We start from the raw sequence: 20,970 nt of genomic DNA on the forward strand, positions 1-20,970 counted from the left end.
TGTACCGCAATTGGCTTCCTTGTTTGTGGCCCTGCCTATATAATGCAGTCTTACCTCCAATCTCCACCACACCTCTTCTGTTTGGGAGAGGAGTAGCAGCAGGATCAGCGGCAGTGGTAGCAGAAACAGCACCAGCAGTAGGCCAGTCTGGACCATTAGCGCCACCACCACCAGCAGGACCTGCATCAAAAAGGAGGTGCAATGTCAGCAGGCACCAGCTCATGATGGCGACAAGAGGAGATTCCCCAAACCATCACAGTAGGAGCAGGACCTGTTTCCTGGAAGCACAGTCATATCAGCAGATGAAAGCATTGGCTTCCTTTTCAATGTGACCTTCAGTGAGAGTATTTTTAGCAGTTCAGCACCGCTGCCTGCAGTCCACCCCACCACAGGCATAAAATCAGATTCCAAGGAAGCCACTATTATCGGACAGCAGGATGAAGCGCAGAAGGGGGAGGAGCAGGCTTACCAGGGAGCCACTCCTTCAACCTCTGTCTTCACAGGCCTCGAACTTCCATCACCAGTCAAGGGGCCTGAGAAGGATACACAGCAGCCACCACCAGTACAGAAGCACAGGAGAAAAGCCACCACTGGCACAACTGCACCAGTAGCCATCACCACCACCACCACTCAACCAGCAGACAACACCACCACCTAATCAAACTCTGAGGTAGCCACCTTCATCCTCATGGAGGATGATGAGTTACATGATACATTCTTCGACGGCTTAACCTTCCTTGACCAGTCAAAGGACCTCTAAGCATAGTCTGCATCACTGAGAGTGAGCAGGAGTAGGAATAGGATGCCACAGTGCCACCACCAGCACAGAAGTGGAGAAGGAAAGCAACCACAACCACTAGTCCAGTTGCCATTACCAGCACCACAGGGCCAACATGTGACAGGCTAGCAGCCGCCCCCCACACTACAGGACCAGCAGTCACCGCCCACACTACTGGCCAGCAGCCACCCCCTGCACCACAGGACTAGACACTTCTGACTGCACCATAGGACCAAAAGCTGCAGGACAATCAGCTCCCACCACCACTGCCGGACCGTCAGCTCCCACTACCACTGCCAGATCATCCGTTTACACCACCATTGTCAGACCATCAGCTTACACCATCACCGCTTCCGGACCAGACCAACATTCGCCAGACCAGCAGTCATGGGAACCACAGCTGAAGACAAGTCATGGACCTGGAGTTAAATCTCCATTCCACCCAGAGTCGACAGGATCAAGGCTGCTGCTACTGCCATCTGCCTCCACCACAGTGATGAAGTTTCAAGGGGAGTTGTTTTGTTTTCGCTTGTCACATCAACCATGTCCCTACACCTGAAAAGACATCACACAACCCCTAGAGGCTCCAAGGCCCCAGCAGCACCACTGACGATAAAAACCACAGGCAGTGCATCCACCACCACTGCAAGAACAATGGCAATGATGACCTCAACCCCAATGACTGACACAGCAGCAGTGAGGGGCAGCACTTAATAACTTGCCTCAGCAAGTACCACCTTTGGTGATGACAACAAGCAGGCCACTGAAACACTTGCATCAGGTCCCTGATGTTCCTGCCCTTTTTGTTCGTGAGATCTAAGTAGTGCCTACACAGGGCTACCGGCTGTTCAAAGGCGGCTTGAATCAATCATACCGATCAATCATACCGGTTGTGGGCTGCATCTGGGTATGACAAGATGCTTCTTCAAAATGTGTTGGCGATTGTCTGCGAACAGATCAAGACGTACCACCTTGGAGACTACCAGACTCTGAGGAATGAGGAGCAAGGCATAAAGCAGATGAGGGTGCCACCCATGGCTGACACTCAGCAGAGCAGAGGAGAAGGACAGAACCAGTATGAGCAAGATGATACCTAGGCACACATATACCCACATACACTCAATTTCCTAAATAACCACTACTTTGTCTTTTGGTTTCTCCCCAGGGATTGAGAACCCATTGTAAGGGAGTGGTAGTGTTGGTGGGGCAAGGGATGGTGATGGGGCCCTGCCAGAAAGTAAGGAAGACCTGGCAGACCAGCACTGCAGGAAAGGATAAGTACCTCTTGACTGTTTGTTGACAGATTTTTTACTCGCGCTCTCTCTTTGTCTTTTGCACACACACACACAGACACACTTTCCCGAATAACCACCACTTTGTCTTTTGTTTTCTCCCCAGGGCTGAGAGACTTTTATGAGGGACCGGTGGCATTGGCGAGACAAGTGGTGGTGCTGGGGCCCCACCAGGAGATAAGGAAGTCTTTTCAGACCAGCACTCCAGGAAAGGCAGACCATCAATCACTCTTTGTCTTTTAGACACAAACACCCACACACACACACCCACACACACACACCCACCCACACCCGCACACACACACTCAAGTCCCCAATTAACCACCACTTTGTCTTTTGTATTATCCCCTGGACCAAGAGCCAATTTGTGAGAGAATGGTGGCATTGGCCGTGAAAGTGGTGGTGATCAGGCTATTTTCAATTGCTGCAACAATTCAAAATAGCACATTTTAAACCAAGTGTTGCCATTTCCAAGCATTATAGCAAGGACACCATCAACAGGCATCAACATATTCACAGCTAACCACCACTTTGTCATTTATGCAATAACATAAAAACACACAATGTATACAAATACAACAATGTTCATGTCTATGCAAGTAAATAATTAGAAACCCACCCTACTACATATACACATTTAATTTGAACACTTTACTTTTCAATATAAGAATTTTGTGAAGTGAATAAGAGTATTCTAAACACAATACACTGCTGTATTCACCACTGCAGCCCATTATTGCCATAGCTGCATGCATATTCATCTTGAAGGAAGGTTGGTGGCAGAAAAGGGGTTTTAGGTTTGTGTGGCGTGTTCATTTTAGAAATGTCAATCTATGAACACTAGCTGTAGGCAAGCATGTCCTCTGGTCTGTTACTATCCCCCCAGCAGCACAGAAAACATGCTCTTATTTGAATCTTGCTGGGGTGACACAAAGGACTTCATCAGTATCTAATGCTTGTTTGGGCCACACATTCTTCTTCCCTTCCCAGTACTGTAGGGGTTCAACTGGGGGCATACATTTATCATGCAGATATGCCACTACAGTCTCTGATGACCTGGCATGAGTGCTGCCTACCTCATACCTATACCAGCGCCTCCTCGAGGCAAACTTTCACCGACATCCTCTTTGTCATTCCCTCACCAGACCTATGGACTCTACATATGGTCTCTGTTCTCTCTCCCTTCTCTTCCTCTCCCATTAATGGTGGCACTCCTGACCTCCTTCCACTCCTCTAAGGTCATCATTAATGTTTATGTGAATCTCACCGTCTTTATCCAAGGCCCTCAGGCCAACCTTCTACTCTTCGATAGATGCTTCCTGTGCCTCATCAATTTCCTTTCTTCTCCGGCTGTCCCCTCTACCTCCTCCACGGCTTCCTCGCCTCCCCCTGCTGCCTCCTCCTTGGCTACCTTGCCCTCTCCTCCTTCCTTTTTTGCCACCCCTCTGGCTTATTCTACACCTCTGCTGGGCGTACCTCTGATCTGTACCCCTCCCCACAAGTCTTTCAAGGATGGCAACCTTCTCCATATTGCCACTCTAAACTCTCGCTCAGCTGTCAAACACTCCTCCGACATCTGCCGCCTTCTGGAGGAACTTGACCTCAATGTCCTTGATCTCACCGAGACATGGTTCATGGCCAGCTCTGTCACGAGCTTTGACACTCTGTCCCTGACAGCTACAAGATCCTCTCTGCGCCCAGGTCCAACAATTCCAGAGGGGGTGTAGCCCTCATCTTCCCTGAGTGGATTCCTGCCTCTGTCATTCCTACACAGGCCTATTCCTCTTTCGAATGCCTCGTCTGCAGGCTCTCTTTCTCTCCTAGCCATTCCCTTACTGTGGCTACTATCTATTGGCCACCTGGTCATATCTCCTCCTTCCTCCCTGAGTGGGCGGACCTCTCAACTTCCCTCCTGGTTTCAACCACTCAACTCTTCCTTCTTGGAGACTTCAACATCCACCTTGATGCTTCCTGTCCTTCCTCTGGACTCTTTTGCAACCTTTGCAACTCTCGCTCACTCTCTATTCTCCCCTCTTGCCCAACTCACTCTTCAGGGCACACTCTGGATGTTTTGATCTCCTCAGACCTTCCCCCTGCTATCCCTCTCACCACTCCTCTCTCCTGGAGTGATCACTTTCTCCTTTCCTCCCCTCTCACCCTTTGTGCCCCTCAGGTCAAGCCAACTCCAGCACTGCCTCCCACCTTCTCGGTCATCCGACCCATGAAACGCGTATCAGTTGAGGCTTTCGCCACCACTTTCTCACCCTCACTCCCCCTTTGGCTGACTCACACGCTGACACAGCCCTTTCCATGCTCCACTCTGCTATACCTGATCCTCTCGTTGTTCTTGCCCCTATCATGTGGATCCGCCTGAAGCCCAACGCCAAGTGCAACTCCTGGTACGACTCAGACCTCGTCACCCTCAAACGCAAGAGCAGGGTGGCTGAGAAGAAATGGTGTGCTTCTGGTACATCCTCTGACAAACTGGCCTGCCGCCTGCTCCAAAGGCAATACCAGCTCTCTGTCCTCACCAAGAAGAGAGCCCACATCCAAGCCCACGTCTTTGCGGCATCTAACATCTCGGCTGAACTCTTTAAAATCTGCAAGGAACTGGCCAATCCTGCTGCAGTCTCTACCTCTCCTGTCCCTTCCCAGGCCCTCTGGATGGCACTGGCTTCTCATTTCATCTCTAAAACTTAGGACATCCTGTCCTCTCTCTCCTCCTCTCCCCTTCCGCCCTCTATTCCCTGCTCTTCCTCTGGCCCTTCTTTGGCAACCTCTCCTCCCTCCTTCTCGGCCTTTGCCCTGTTCTCCCCTGACTAGGTTTTCAGACAAGTCTGATCTATGAAAATCTCATCAAAACAGGTTCATCCCTGTTCCTCCAAAACCATCAAGGCCCACATTGACTCCCTGGCTCCTACTCTGGTGCCGACTTTTGCAATCACTCCTTCACCACTGGAGTCTTCCCTTCCCCCCTAAAGCACTCCCGTGTGCAGCCTCTTCTTAAGAAACTGTAACGCTCACCTGATTCCCGCAGAGGCGCCGGTCTTGACTGGGTGAATGCCGTATCTTCAAAGGTGATGTGTAACACACGGTTGGCTCTTTGGGCTGGACCTCTGTGCACTGTATGTCTGACTCGAAGAGTAAGATGTCTGCAGATAGAAAATATGGGATTAATGAACTGGGGTTATTGGGTGCCTCTCTCCTCTTCCCTTTCTCTTCTCCTGTAGAACCCCAAAGGTTAACGCCCTCACCTTAGGTAAGTGAACGCCGAGCTCTCCATCTGCCTCGGGGCAGGGTGCCGTAACCAGTTTCTTCACTGGATAAGGGTGCAGGCCTCTTGACCTCAGAGGACTGCTGTCCGTCGTTAACTGCACGAACGGTAAGTTCTGGGCACTTCAAATGTCTTAAAAGTCTTTTGTAATGCTATCTCTTGTTTTGCAGGGTTCCGGCGATGGCGGATGGCGGGCTGATGAGAGTTGAGGATCGAACCCGCGTGAGGAATAGAAGCGCCTGGAAGCACGTAAGTAAGCGCTTGTAGCCTGCTTCATGATGCGCACTAACTGTCCCTTTTATCTTGCAGGTACAAGTTCGGAGCTTTAGAGAAGCTGAAGGGTGCTGGAATACCCACTGGATTCGGCGTGGGAAGGAGTAATGGCACGTGAGTAATAAAGTTGCCCAATGTCTTTAAACGCACCTTCTTTTGTCTTTCAGATGCGGGATGCAGCGCCGAAGGCCTCCGGAGCGTGCGAAGAGCTGGTAAGCTTTTGTCTTTCAGATGCCGGAATGCAGTGTGAAGACCTCCGGAGCATGCGAAGAGTAGGTAAGCCTTTGTCTTTCAGATGCCGGAATGCAGCGCGAGGCGTTGGTGACAGCCGATGGACCAGGTAAGAGATGCGCTGCCACTGAAGACCGTAGTGCTAAACTGTTCTTTCTTTGTCTTTACAGGTGCTGCTGAAGACTGGATTCCAGGATGGTAAGCCTTTGTTCCCTTAGGCCCAGGATCAGAAGCAGAAGACACGATGAGCGTTCTGCTGCAGAGAATGCAGAATAACGCAAAGCAAGATTCATCCATCGGGTGTGGTTTAAATAGCCTCCTGTAGTGCTTAGGCGTCTCCTTCCACAGCCACGCCTAGGTAAGAAAAGAGTTCCTGCTTTCCAGAAGAGTTCCAGTGCTCTGAACCTAGGGAGTGGCTCCTGCCCCACCCAACAGGAAAAGTAGTCCCAAACAGAAGAGGATCAGGGGTTCAACTGGCAGGTAAGTAAGCAGCATGGTCTGCTGCAGGTAAGTCCACCCAAGCATTATGAGCCCGGCGCTTCCAGCGGTGGGACTGGGCATCTTTATGAGCCTGGTGCCACTGGCGCCAGGACAGGGTCCAAAAGGTCCCAATTGGGACTGGCTGGCACTCGGAACCGGGGTTATGGGTCTGCTTCCAAGGGAGTCGGGCAAGTCCTGATCTTTTGGAAGCAGAGATCATGACAGCACCCCCCCTCAAGGCCCCTCCCAAACCGGGCTTCTCCGGGGGTTTGGGCTTGTTAGGAAATGTTCGATGAAATCTTTTGATTAGACGAGGCGCGTGGACATATTCTGCAGGTTCCCAGGATCTTTCTTGGGGACCGTAGCCTTTCCAGTCAATCAGGTAAAATAGTTTAGATTTGGAGATCTTGGAATCCAGGATGCTTTTGACTTCAAACTCGAGTTCTCCATCAACTAGAATAGGTTTTGGAGATGTAGTTAGTCGGGTTTGAGGTTGCACGGGTTTTAATAGAGAGACGTGGAAGACCGGATGTATCTTCATGTGAGGGGGCAAGTCCAACTTGACCGCTACTGGATTTACTATGGTAGTGATGGAATAGGGACCAAGGTATCTTGGGTTGAATGTGCGTGGTCCTTTTAGAGGTAGATATTTGGTGGATAACCAGACTTGATCTCCTACTTGATATTGGGGGGCTTCCTTCCGATGTTGGTCTGCTCCTTTCTTGTATTGTTCTTTAGCCCTTTGAAGGTGAGAAACGGCTTCCTTAAAGGCTTGGGTGATTGTAGAATGCAGGTGGTCTACTGCTGGTGTTCCAAGATCTTGGAGTGGATCCAACTCCGAGGTTCGAGGGTGACTACCGTATAAAAGAAAAAACGGGGTCTTCCCAGTTCCCGAGTGGACAGAGTTATTGTAGGCATATTCGGCTATCCAAAGGATATCTTTCCAAGTTTTTTCAGTTTGTTGTAGCATGCAGCGCAAATACTGTTCCAGAGTTTGATTGGTTCTCTCGGTTTGTCCGTCGGTTTGAGGGTGGTGGCTGGTCGAAAGTCTCACATCAATTTGAGCCGACCGACAGCAACTTCGCCAAAAATGAGAAATAAATTGACTACCTCGATCCGAAATTAGAACTGACGGAAAACCGTGCAGTCGGACGATGTTTTCGAGAAATTCTCGGGCCAGAGTTGCTGCTGTTGGTAAGCCTTTGAGTGGAATGAAATGCGCCATCTTGGAGAATAGGTCCACGATTACTAGGATCGTATTGTATCCGGAGCATGGAGGTAGATCGGTGATGAAGTCCATAGAAAGCGTATGCCAAGGGCGAGGCGGGATGTCAATAGGGCGTAAGAGGCCGGCTGGTTTTTCCTTTTGACTCTTGTTTTGGGCGCATACTCCACAGGACATTATAAAGTCTCTGATATCTTTTTTCCAAGACGGCCACCAGAAGTAGCGCTTGATCTTTTCCGAGGTCTTGGTCATACCGGGATGTCCTTCCATTAAAGAATCGTGATAACAAGAGATTACCTTTTTCTGTAAATCTGTGCTGGGTAGGTATAACCGTTCTTGGAAATATAATAGGTTGTCCTTCACCGTAAAGTCCTTTCCCTGCAGATGCCAATTCTGTATGTCTGCTGGAGTTACCAGTAGCCTGGCTTTATCCTTAACTTCCTCTATGGATTGTGTGGCGATTACACCTAGAATTCTTTGTTCGGGAATGATAGGTACAGGTTTAGGATTGATCAAATGTTCTTCCACTCCCATCCGAGAAAGGGCATCAGCTTTACCGTTTTTTGTACCAGGTCGATAGGTAATTATGAAGTCAAACTCGGCAAAGAATAGTGCCCAACGGAGTTGCCTAGAGGATTGAGCTTTTGCGGTTTTCAAATATTGCAGGTTTCGGTGATCTGTAATCACAGTAACGGTGTGTCGGGCCCCCAGAAGATAATGCCTCCAAGCCTTAAAGGCGGACTTGATAGATAGACGTTCCTTATCAGTAATAGTGTAATTGATTTCAGGAGGCGAGAATTTGCGGGACCAAAATGCCACGGGATGCAACTGATTGGTTACTGGGTCCTTTTGTGATAGAACTGCCCCCATGGCAAGGCTCGAAGCATCAGTTTCAACGATGTAGGGGAGTTCTGGGCGAGGATGTTTTAAGATCGGTGCAGAGATAAATCTAGTCTTCAAATTCTGGAAAGCTTGTTCCGCCTCGGTAGACCATTCAAAACGTTTGTTTTTCTTTAACAAGGCGGTGATGGGCTGGACTATTCGAGAGAATTCGGGGATAAACCTGCGGTAAAAGTTAGCGAAGCCTAACATGCTTTGAACACCTTTTACGGAGGATGGCGATGGCCATTTGAGAATTGCATCGACCTTCTTTGAATCCATACGCACTCCGCTAGGTGATAATATGAATCCCAAGAATTCAACTTCAGTCACGTTGAAAACACATTTTTCCAACTCAGCGAAAAGTTTGTGTTGACGCAATCTCTCGAGGACCATTTTCACGTGTTTCCGATGTTCAATTTCCGATGAAGAATAAACAAGGATGTCGTCAATGTAAACAACAACACACACATCTATGAGCTCTCTGAGGACATCGTTCATAAAATATTGAAAGGCGGCCGGGGCATTGCAAAGTCCGAAGGGCATGACCTGATATTCAAATAGCCCATACTTGGTGCGGAAGGCCGTCTTCCATTCATCGCCCTCTTTTACTCGTACTAAGTGGTAGGCTCCTCTAAGATCCAGCTTTGTATATATGCATGCTTTTCTGACTTGGTCCAGGAGTTCAGGGATCAAAGGTAACGGATATCTATTCTTAACGGTGATCTGGTTCAGGGCGCGATAATCTATACAAGTTCTAAGGTCCCCTTCTTTTTTTGGAACGAAGAACAAAGCTGAGGAAGCAGGGGACTTGGAAGGACGAATAAACCCATTCGCTAGGTATTGATCCAGGTATTGTCGGAGGTGAAGATTCTCAGGCTCGGTGAGGGCATAAATTCTACTACAAGGAGGAGTAGATTCATGTATCAGGTCTATCTGGCAGTCATAAGACCTATGAGGAGGTAGAGAGTTAGCCTGATCCTTCCGGAAAACATCTTGGAATTCTAGGTATTCAGGAGGTAACTGGGGAGCCTCCGAGGAAATTGCTGCCAGTGCAACACCAGGTCGAGGGTGACAAGTAGAGACACATTCTGGAAACTGAACCGTTCTTGCTCGCCAATCGATCTGAGGATTGTGCTTCTCTAACCAAGGAATTCCTAGAATAATCTGGAACTGAGGGGCCTTGATCACATCGAACACGATCTTCTCATGGTGTCCATTTTGACTTACTAGCTTCACTTCTTGGGTGGTATGCGTTACTGGTCCGGAGGCTATCTCCGTACCATCCACCGTAGTAATGACGTCCTTTACAGCCTTTGGACAAAGAGTCAGATTCATCCTCAAAACCATTTCATGATCCACATAATTGCCGATGGCACCGCTGTCGACGTAAGCTTCAATCGCATGTAATCGATCCGGATGTTCAGGGCTAATGAGGACCATAGGTATTACGAAATGCGAGGTCACGGAACTGGTTTTAACGCTCGGCAAGAGGACCTCTATTCTTGTCGGGCGAGGTCGTTTCCCTGCTCAGAGTTTGTGACCCTGGTAACTGCAGCTCCTACTGCCTTCTTGGCTGGTTTCACCGGACAATCTCAAAGAAAGTGCCCCGAGTTTCCGCAATAGAGGCATAATTGCAGCTGTTTTCTCCTTTCCCGCTCCTTTTGTGTTAGTGGTCCTTTCAGGCCCCCTATTTGCATGGGTTCCCCAGAGTCTACTCCTTTGGTAGGAGTTGGTGGTTTGGAAAATACTCGAGCATCAAACTTGGAACGATCGGCCTTCCTGTTCTGCAGTCTGTGGTCAATTTGAACGACTAAGTCAATATAGTCCGAACAGTCTTGCGGGGGATTCACTACTTGGGCTAACACATCTTTGAGCTCTCCACGTAGACCTCTATAAAACAGCGTAATCCTTTTGTCCTCAGGCCATCGAGTTTCCACTATCAGTCTGTTGAAAGACGCAATATAAACCAAAAGGTCTTGTTACCCTGTCGCAATGAAAGGAGCTCATTGTCCAAGGCCTGCCCCTGTGAATGTCTTGCAAACAGTTTTTCCATACTGAGCTGAAAAGCTTGAAAATCATGGAGAACCGGATCATCTTGATTAACTAGAGGGATCGACCAGTCTGCCGCATTGCCACTAAGGTACGAAAGCACGAAAGCTACCTTAGCTTGATCAGTTGGAAAGGCTGCGGGCCGGCATAAGAAGTGCAATCGGCACTGATTAATAAATACTGCAAACCTCTTTGGGTCACCAGAAAATCGTTCGGGCGGAGCCAGAGGTACATTCCCAGGTAGGTTGATCTGCACTGGGTTCGTAGAGGATGTTGAAGGAAGATTTGCCCCTGATGCGGGTAACGGAGTTTGTCCGGCTTGTGACTGTAGCAATTGTCTAGCGAGATCGTCTGTTCGCTCCTTGGAAATAATCAGTTCCCTTCTTAGAGCATTCGTTTTCCTGACGGGCTGCATGCACTTCTGCTCTTAGTTCCCCAAGTAACTGGGCTAGCTGGTCGGTATCCGATGTTTCCATAGCGCCTGGGTGGGAGTTTTGCGGTAGGCTTTGCGTTCTGTAACGCTCACCTGATTCCCGCAGAGGCGCCGGTCTTGACTGGGTGAATGCCGTATCTTCAAAGGTGATGTGTAACACACGGTTGGCTCTTTGGGCTGGACCTCTGTGCACTGTATGTCTGACTCGAATAGTAAGATGTCTGCAGATAGAAAATATGGGATTAATGAACTGGGGTTATTGGGTGCCTCTCTCCTCTTCCCTTTCTCTTCTCCTGTAGAAACCCAAAGGTTAACGCCCTCACCTTAGGTAAGTGAACGCCGAGCTCTCCATCTGCCTCGGGGCAGGGTGCCGTAACCAGTTTCTTCACTGGATAAGGGTGCAGGCCTCTTGACCTCAGAGGACTGCTGTCCGTCGTTAACTGCACGAACGGTAAGTTCTGGGCACTTCAAATGTCTTAAAAGTCTTTTGTAATGCTATCTCTTGTTTTGCAGGGTTCCGGCGATGGCGGATGGCGGGCTGATGAGAGTTGAGGATCGAACCCGCGTGAGGAATAGAAGCGCCTGGAAGCACGTAAGTAAGCGCTTGTAGCCTGCTTCACGATGCGCACTAACTGTCCCTTTTATCTTGCAGGTACAAGTTCGGAGCTTTAGAGAAGCTGAAGGGTGCTGGAATACCCACTGGATTCGGCGTGGGAAGGAGTAATGGCACGTGAGTAATAAAGTTGCCCAATGTCTTTAAACGCACCTTCTTTTGTCTTTCAGATGCGGGATGCAGCGCCGAAGGCCTCCGGAGCGTGCGAAGAGCTGGTAAGCTTTTGTCTTTTAGATGCCAGAATGCAGTGTGAAGACCTCTGGAGCATGCGAAGAGTAGGTAAGCCTTTGTCTTTCAGATGCCGGAATGCAGCGCGAGGCGTGGGTGACAGCCGATGGACCAGGTAAGAGATGCGTTGCCACTGAAGACCGTAGTGCTAACCTGTTCTTTCTTTGTCTTTACAGGTGCTGCTGAAGACTGGATTCCAGGATGGTAAGCCTTTGTTCCCTTAGGCCCAGGATCAGAAGCAGAAGACACAATGAGCGTTCTGCTGCAGAGAATGCAGAATAACGCAAAGCAAGATTCATCCATCGGGTGTGGTTTAAATAGCCTCCTGTAGTGCTTAGGTGTCTCCTTCCACAGCCACGCCTAGGTAAGAAAAGAGTTCCTGCTTTCCAGAAGAGTTCCAGTGTTCTGAACCTAGGGAGTGGCTCCTGCCCCACCCAACAGGAAAAGTAGTCCCAAACAGAAGAGGATCAGGGGTTCAACTGTCAGGTAAGTAAGCAGCATGGTCTGCTGCAGGTAAGTCCACCCAAGCATTATGAGCCCGGCGCTTCCAGCGCTGGGACTGGGCATCTTTACGAGCCTGGTGCCACTGGCGCCAGGACAGGGTCCAAAAGGTCCCAATTGGGACTGGCTGGCACTCGTAACCGGGGGTTATGGGTCTGCTTCCAAGGGAGTCGGGCAAGTCCTGATCTTTTGGAAGCAGAGATCATGACAGAAACCCTCTGCCGACCCGTCCTGTCCAGCTAACTATCTCCATCACTCCTTTCCTGGGCAAACTCCTGCAAAAGCTAGCCATCTCCCAGCTCAATCTTCACACTGAATCTGTTGGTTGTCTCCATGATCATCAGTCGGGCTTCAGAGCTGCCAGAAGCATGTAAACTGCTCTCCTGAACATCCGTGAAGACCTGCTCTCCAACCTTGATTCCAACAAACGTCTCTGTAATTACCTGGGTATCACCGGTCAGGCCCTGGCGTGGCTGACTTCTTTCCTCTCTGATCGACCCTCCCAGCTTCAACTTGGGCCCTTCCTCCCCTCTATCTCCATCTCTACCTGTGGTGTTCCCCAGGGGTCTAACCCTGGGGAACAAAGTATGTCAATAGATAGTATGCTGAAAACATTAAGCGTGTACCTAAACGAATAATATGAACTCCAGGACAAAAGTACAAAGCTAATAACGTCTGCCTGAACTGAATGCAATTCGATTAAAGTATTGTGTTATCCCTCTGTGAATAATTGAAATTCTCTTATTTCAAAATGTCTGTGCTTCTCCTTTTCCCTGTTGATTCCATGGTGTTCTGTTCTTGATTCTCTGTTATGCCACGGTGCTAGTTCAGAGACCTGCTCAGTTTGTGAATGGTGGTGTTCCTTGAATGTAATAGTTGGTAATCTGTTTATAGATGCCCCTGTGGCATGATTGGTGGCGTAGAATGACAAGTAAGTTAATCCTTGCCCGTACTATAGGTTTCTAGTGACTGGATTCACACATTTCTAATTTGGACTATTTCAGTTTTAGGAAAAGTGTGAAAGGTCCACACTGTTACCTTCACTGCCAGAGTGCAACCCTGCAAAGGTCATGATCGGCATCTGCTGCTGATGCCAGCTGGCCATAGTCCAGCAGATTCTACTGGAATATGTGCAGAGGGAAATCAACATGAGTGCAACTCTCTGCCTGCCGAACACCACACTTGCTGCACACTGTCATAATCATTCCCCAAACACACAGATAACATCACGTCTCAGCCAGGATTAGATTGTGTTATGTAGCAAACATGTGGTCTACATTGACACTAGTGATGGTATTATTACATACCAAAAACAGACAGTAACATAATCACTAGGAGTTAGATGGTAGTGAGCCCAAAACAGACCAGTGCATGATTCCATAGGTACACGGACTACAGGAAATCCTCAGTTGTGGGTGGATGAATTTGGATCTTGAGTCCTAGAGCAAACACATAGCAGCTGAATGTGTTAAGAGAGCGAGAGGCCAGAGAGTGGAGCAGCAAGATGCAAGGAAATAGAACCATGGAGGTACTCGCTGGTGGAAGTCTGAAACCGACAAAGTATCAAAGAGTGAGGATGAGTGGATCTGTATAAGTGGTTTCCCAAAAGCAAGGGGGTGTACTACAGAGTACAGATTTAAGAGAGCCATGAAACAAAAAGGGCTGACAGAGAGAGACAAGGCCCTGACATTGACAAGGTTCAGGAAATTGATTGAGGGAGCTTGTAAAATGGAGATGCATGAGCCAGAGGGAACGTCCGTGAAGCATGGTATGTGATCTGAAGAGAAGTGCTCAAGAATCTGAGAAACAAAGGGATGAGGATGAAGCTAGTGAGAGGGCACTCAAATCTGTGACTTGTGAGCCAGGAAACAAAAACAACAGGAGGGGCACAAGGAAGACAATGGAGCCTGGTAGAGAAGGACCCAGAATCCCTGAAGCACACAACCGAAGGCATCAGAAGCTGGTGATTACTGAGGGAGATGAGGGAGCCAAAGAGAAGGCCTTCAAGCAAGTCATGTGTCGCTGAGACAGCAGAACCAGATATAGAGCTTGCAGAGAAGAAAGGACTGACAACAGGAACACTGCTAAGTGACATGTAGGAGAAGCTCAGAGTGCATTCTGTGAAACAGAGGTCAATCCCAAAGCGTCAATACGAATATTTGGAGTAACATTGAACATCTGGGCTCTGATGCAGTGAGAGGGTCTAGTAGAGGAAGAATAACTAATTAAGACAGTGCAATCTGGAACACGTGGTGCAGGCCCAAAGCATCATGGAAACGAAAGCACACTCAACCACTCTACTCTTGCTAAGAGAGAGAATACATTACAAGAAAGAAAAAGCTACATTTAGTGGAACAGAGTCTCGAGCATAATATAACATAATAACAAGAAAACAAGCATTCAACCACTATACTCTGGAAGAAAGAAAGAGCCCAGAATGAGAAAGAAAGTGAATGAAGCATTGACATCTGCAAAACAGAGCCTAATCCCAACAGATTCAAGAGTGGGGAATACTGAAACCCTCTACTCAGAAAAACACGGAACAAGTCAATGCCATTGTTGCATTTGGAGGAAGAGAGTCCAGTCCCAGAAATGTTTCTGAAACTGAGAAGGGAGCTACGTGGAATGCTATGATCTGGGAAATGGACTGAAACCCCAGAGAGAGTAATGGATGAGAAGGCGGAGAGCCTAAGACAAAGGTATTGTGTTGTGGGAAGTGAAGTAGAATACCAGACGCTTAAGAGAGACAGTGGAGTGTCCCAAAGCTAGAGACAGACCTGCTAAGAAACTGACTGAATCCTGGTGACATTATTTGACTTTGATATATCTTTGAACTTTAGTACATCAAATAACGTTGGCAAGCCATTATATGAAGTTGTGAGGTCGTCACATGGACTGAGGCTCCTCTAATGTTGATACGATGTACACTGTGCACTATTTACTGCCTCTGTCCATAGAACTTTAAGGCTTGCTGTTTTTGGAAGCTCCCACTCGGTGCTACATCTTCAACTGACAGATTTTGAAAATGATGAGATATTGGTATTTTTTGCTTGCTGTTTGTCATAAAAGTTCTATTGTTTACGTCTATAACGATCAACATCTTTATTGCTTTCTTTTGTATTTATTTATTCAGGCAAAAGGATGTTTCGACCAGAAACATTTACTAAAAGGAAACATTGATTTGCAGGGAAATACTGGTCAGGTGCTGAACATAATTCGGAGAGGCAGTGATCAGCTGACTGGTGGATGGATGGGAATACATGGCAGGTGGAGAACAGAGCTGTGGTGTTTGTACACACAATGCTGTTTGCAACACAGCTTGATTTTGCTGCTGACTGTCTTGCTTCACATTCCAGACTCCCCAAATAATACCCTGCCAGAATCAACCCAGCCCTGCCTACCCCACTTCCCTGTGGTTTACAGCTTTTCCACTTGATTTCTAGCTACCAACTGGTCCTGTACTGGAGAGCGAGAGGACATTAGCACCACAAGTAAAGGAACGTTGTGAATGCAAGAGACTTCACATGAGTGTCCATCCATGCCTGAGTGATTGAGTCTGTCTGTGTTCATGCTTGTGTGTGTGTGTGATGTTTATATGCAGTTTTGGTTGGGTGTGGACAACAGGAGCAATATTTAACAGGAATGTGTGAGCCTCTCTACTGAGAACAAGCATGGTTAAAATAACCTGTTCTATGCAATTTCTCCCATTTGGGAGGGTCTACAACCACATTTTAGCTCACTTCACCTTCACAGAGAAGAAATATCCATTTGCATATCAGTCTAGTCCCACCCACAAGGGCAGTCCAGCACCGAAATTCTAAGCAATTTTCTCCTGAACAGGAGTACCATCAGGAACCCCACACATGGGTTTCAGCCATTTTGGGCCTCCTCAGTGAGTTGAAGCTGAACACCATGAGTGACGGGTCCATGTCTGAATTACCCTGGGTTACCTAGGGTGAAAACCCAAGTTTTACAAATTTAACAAGAGTGTGGGAGCCCCTCTAATGAAAACAAGCATGGTACAAATAACCTATTCTATAGAATATATTTGACTCAGAAAGGTCTTCAACCACGCTTTAGCTTGCTGCACCCTTAATAGAGGAGAAATATGCATTTGCATATAGGTTTGGTCCCACCCACAAGGACAGTTCAGCACACTAGCAAGATGAATATATTTTACAGTGGCATGCTGGGATAACCTGGGCACAGGCATCATACAAAATATACTTAAAGGAAATGTTCATATATATTTCTGACAGCTTGCATGAAAATGTGCATTTTCAGTCACCATGCTGAAGATACCTAGCATACAAATGCTTGTACTGTAGCAAACGTGCTTACATTGTGCACAAACACCATGAAGGCGTGCCTCTTCAGTGGCAATGCATGCACATAATTGTTGCAGCCAGCATGAACATGTTCTTACAGTTGAATGCTGACATGTATTGAGAATATGCAGATATGCAGAATTAACACATTTTTCAATGGCCATACTGGGAAATATTGGGAGCAGGCAGCATACAAAAATGTTTACAATGCAATGTAGGCATATTTTGTGGGCCAATGGCAGCGTGAACATGTGTTTAACAGACCAATACTGCCATATATTGATGAGGCAATTCTTATGTGTTTTCCTTGGGCACTGCCCGCCTGAACATGTTTTGCAAAGAGCTCATGTGCAGTGTTAGTTGCTTAGCATCAATTTTATTTGTGTTATGTAAAATGCACCATTTCATGGCATTATTTGAAAGAGTGTAATTGTGACGTGGGAGAATCCCCACCTACATTGTTCAAGTACGTTTGATGTGCTAGCTCACAACAAATTGGGGAGAATATTCTGCTTGCAAAATGCATCTACTGCCACTTCTGGCGATCCCAAGGAAAGATGCAGTTTTCAATCAGCGTCCGTCACTATGGAAATATTATTGCATGCCAAGTATCCCAAACACTTCACAGAAGTCTAAGGCCATAGCTCCCCTGCTGGAGAAAGCTGTGACTTGGTCAGCCATGAACACCATGTAATCAAACCCCTACACCACCTAACATACCACAAGTGTTTACAGACTGGGCAGTTGAATTGGGGAGATGACACAGGGTCCCTGCCACCTGTTTACCAACCTCCCTGGATTAACCCTCCTACCACAACTGCCATCTGGTCCTTGAGCAACGACTCCAGCTGTCAACTGGAGGTACACCACTGCTATCGTCTTTAAGTATGAAAGACCAGTGGAAGCACACATTAGCTCAGCGGTTCTACTATCACAGGCACTAAGAAACCACAGTAAATACAGATCTTGGACAACAGCGAACCGCGAGAGACCCCATCCCCCATCCCTCTCCCCACGCTGAAACTATAAATACATTGTATGGGTCAATTAGATGTCACTTTCTGAGGCTGTGTTTAATTTTGGAGTGAGCGGGCTATATATTATCATATTGTCTCCAGAACACATACCAAGATAGCGCCATATGTATTATATTCACTTTGACATGTGGTGTGTTTAGATTATATTCACCGATATTTATCTATCGTTTAGAATGTGACTTTCCTCATAGATTCCACAACTCACCAGCAATTTGTTTATATAGTTTACTGTCCAAATGTGGTGCTTGATATGATCACCATCAGTCAAACTTGTTTCCGTAAAATACACCTTATTATTCATAAGTAAAACAGTTATCAACCTCTAACTCAGTGCCAGCAGATTTTACACACTATTTGCAACACATTTCACATAATAGAGTTTGTCTATCCTGTTTGTTCTGTACACACTGGTAGGAGGTGCATAGGAATTAATCCTAAAAATAGGATTTCTTTGCATATCTGAAAGCTCCATAATCATTTATCATGTGGTACTTTTAGTACGTTTTGATTTATGTCAGTTTCCTTCACTCCCATTTTAATGTGACTGAATTAACCTATGCTTCCAGTCAGTAACCTTTTAACAGGATTTAAGTGTATTGTCTTTTATTGGTGCCACTTAGTCCAGGGTGGCTGAACTGCTGCAGTAAACAGATAAAAGAATTAGGTCTTTGGTGTACATGAGACAATTTGTTTTTTATTATAGCAATAGTTCTCTCTGCCGGCCATGGGATCCGCAAGCCATTAGCATTACAGCCAGTGAAACCCACAGCCAGGGTGATTATTTCAGCACCCTGGGTTTGTATACTGGGGTGCTGACAGCAATGTATCTGTTTGAAACAACGGGTCACATGCTCGCCACAGACAATTGTTTCAAACAAATATTCACCAAAAATGGCTGCCATGGAAATGGAAGAAGTGCTCCATAGCGGGTCGCAAACTGGTGGGGAGTGTCTTAGTGGGCTGGGAAACAAACAGGTAGGTGGACGGGATCGGGGGGAGCTGATGGGAGGTGGTGACGGGATCAGTGGGTGCTGGGGAGTGGGTCGGAAGATGCCAGACAGGTGTGAGCATCTATCAGCTTGCCTGTAACACTGCATTGTATTGTGAGGTTCAGCCCATCATCCTTAACACTTTCATAGACCCTGTTTAGAGGGAATCACGGGGTGAACATGGGGCTTTCGTTATTCATGCTGTTAGATGAATTTGTAAAACCATCAGGTAGACATAATTTCTATGTTGTTTAATGTAAAACCATCAGGTAGTCATTATTTCTAAGCTGTCCAATGTTTGGCCTTCTTATTTGATGGTCACTGACTCATTGAACAAACCACAAAAAGTCTATGTATTACAAAATGTCATTATGATCTTTCTACTTATTGTTTTACACCAACACATTATGGACATCCATGTGATGAAGTAGCTAAAGAAATAATCTGCCATGCCCTTAGTTTATCTTGTGTTAATGTTGTGTCAGTCTTTCTTCTGAAGAGTTGCTTCCTTCGGGTTATAGAAGTTTACTATCTTTGTAGTGACCAGGTCTTTTTTTTATTAGATCCTTTTTTACATTTTATCAGGCTACTTTCACTGCTTCGTGATCAACAGGTGCTTATTATTTTGTACTCTGAGACATGAGACAGGCTGCATCAGGGTTATGTCACTGCTCAGACAGCGTTAAGATGAACGATGGGTGCTGCCAAATGTGTGGTGGCTAAAATGTTATTGACTAGAATGTAAATAAATGTGTTAGCATTGAGAAAAGCGGTACCAACATCAGATACTCAATGGAACCTCGGCGAAAGGTGAGAATTATCTCTTGGAAAGGGTCAGTTGGCAAGTTTAAGGAGGGTTGGCCAGGGTGTGGTCAGAGTTAGTCTTTGGCAGTAATGTGGGTCTTGGAGTGTCGTCCAGGTGTGAGGGAGAAGTGGTGGTTAATGGAGTCTGCAATGTACACGACAGGAGACCCAGAGTATGATGAATTCCTATTCTGACTTGACGATTTACAATTGGGGCAAAGGTTCCTACGTGCTATGCTTTGCCAGACTTTGGCATAAATCAATTTCAGCCACAAATGTAAAACAGGTACAAGAGCTGCATATAACTCCTTTGTCTCTATATTGATAACAATGAGCCAATTGAGCCAATGTACATGTAAATGTACATGTGAGGCAGCAGTGGAAGTTTTCAAACAATAAGACACGAGTATTTCAAAAATAAAAGCTATGCCCCAAAAAGGTTCCATGAAGATAATCTATTAACTCACAACACAAACAATAATCAAAACCACTAACACCCCAACCTTGCAAGGAAAGCAATCAGCTGAAATAAGCTATTTACATGTATAGCTGTAATGGAGAAATAATATGGGGACTGCACTGTACAAGGGGTGCTGGAACAATATTCTGTGTCGGGGTGCTGGTGGCCAGTACTAACACCTCTCCAAAACCAAGGGGCATGTAAATACCTCTGGTGCTGCTAAGCCAGTGAGTGGAGCAATGAGATATAGTTGTGAGGCATCTGTTACAGATTGGGGTTGAGAGACCTAATTAGAAATGTTCGAGGGAGAAAAGACCAAAGATTAATTTTTCTAAATAATCTTTAGTCTTTTCTCCCCTGAACATTACTGATTCAGCACACACCCTACCTCCACCCACAACCCTAACACACCCCTATCCACACCCCACCCTCCTACTTACCTTGCATTCCGACTTGCTGTGTCTCTGCGCCGCAGGGTAGGTTCCTTTTTTTTCTTCTTTTTTTTCGTGACAGCTACGGGGGTGTCCCCCGCAGCCCCTGCTCACAATATAGCGAGCAAGGGTGCAGTGAACAGCCTCGCAGCCCCCACCCCCGAATGTGTGATCTGGTCGAACTTTTCGACCATTCAGATTTTTCAAACGGCCAAAATTCGGCCAAATCATGGATTCAGTATTTTTTCTCAAACATTTTGGAAGAAAAACCTCTGTAACAATAACCTGGTCCGTGGGATTTTGAATGAAAGGAAGGGATGCCTACTGGGAATGCATTGTTAATGAAGGATACAATCATGTGATACCAGGTGTTTTGTCTGAATAAATGGCAGAGTGTGATATCATTAATCCAAGATAGCCACCGTTACAGATACTAATTTCATTTTAGAGCTATAATGCTTTGAGGGTGGTTCTATGAAGAATTTGCTAAGTAGGTTTTTTGTTAAACATGATAAAAGGAATAGAATAGTTCACATAAGGAATTTTGGAATATCTTTATACCTTTCTGAGATATAGCCTTGCACATTATTGCTACTTCAACGCAAACCTTCAACTGCATGCTCACTAAATTAGAATGTTAAAATAATGTTCAACTTTCTTGT

Source organism: Ambystoma mexicanum, chromosome 7q (assembly GCF_040938575.1).
Source record: "Ambystoma mexicanum isolate Mex_15411 chromosome 7q, UKY_AmexF1_1, whole genome shotgun sequence".
Classification (NCBI taxonomy): domain Eukaryota; kingdom Metazoa; phylum Chordata; class Amphibia; order Caudata; family Ambystomatidae; genus Ambystoma; species Ambystoma mexicanum.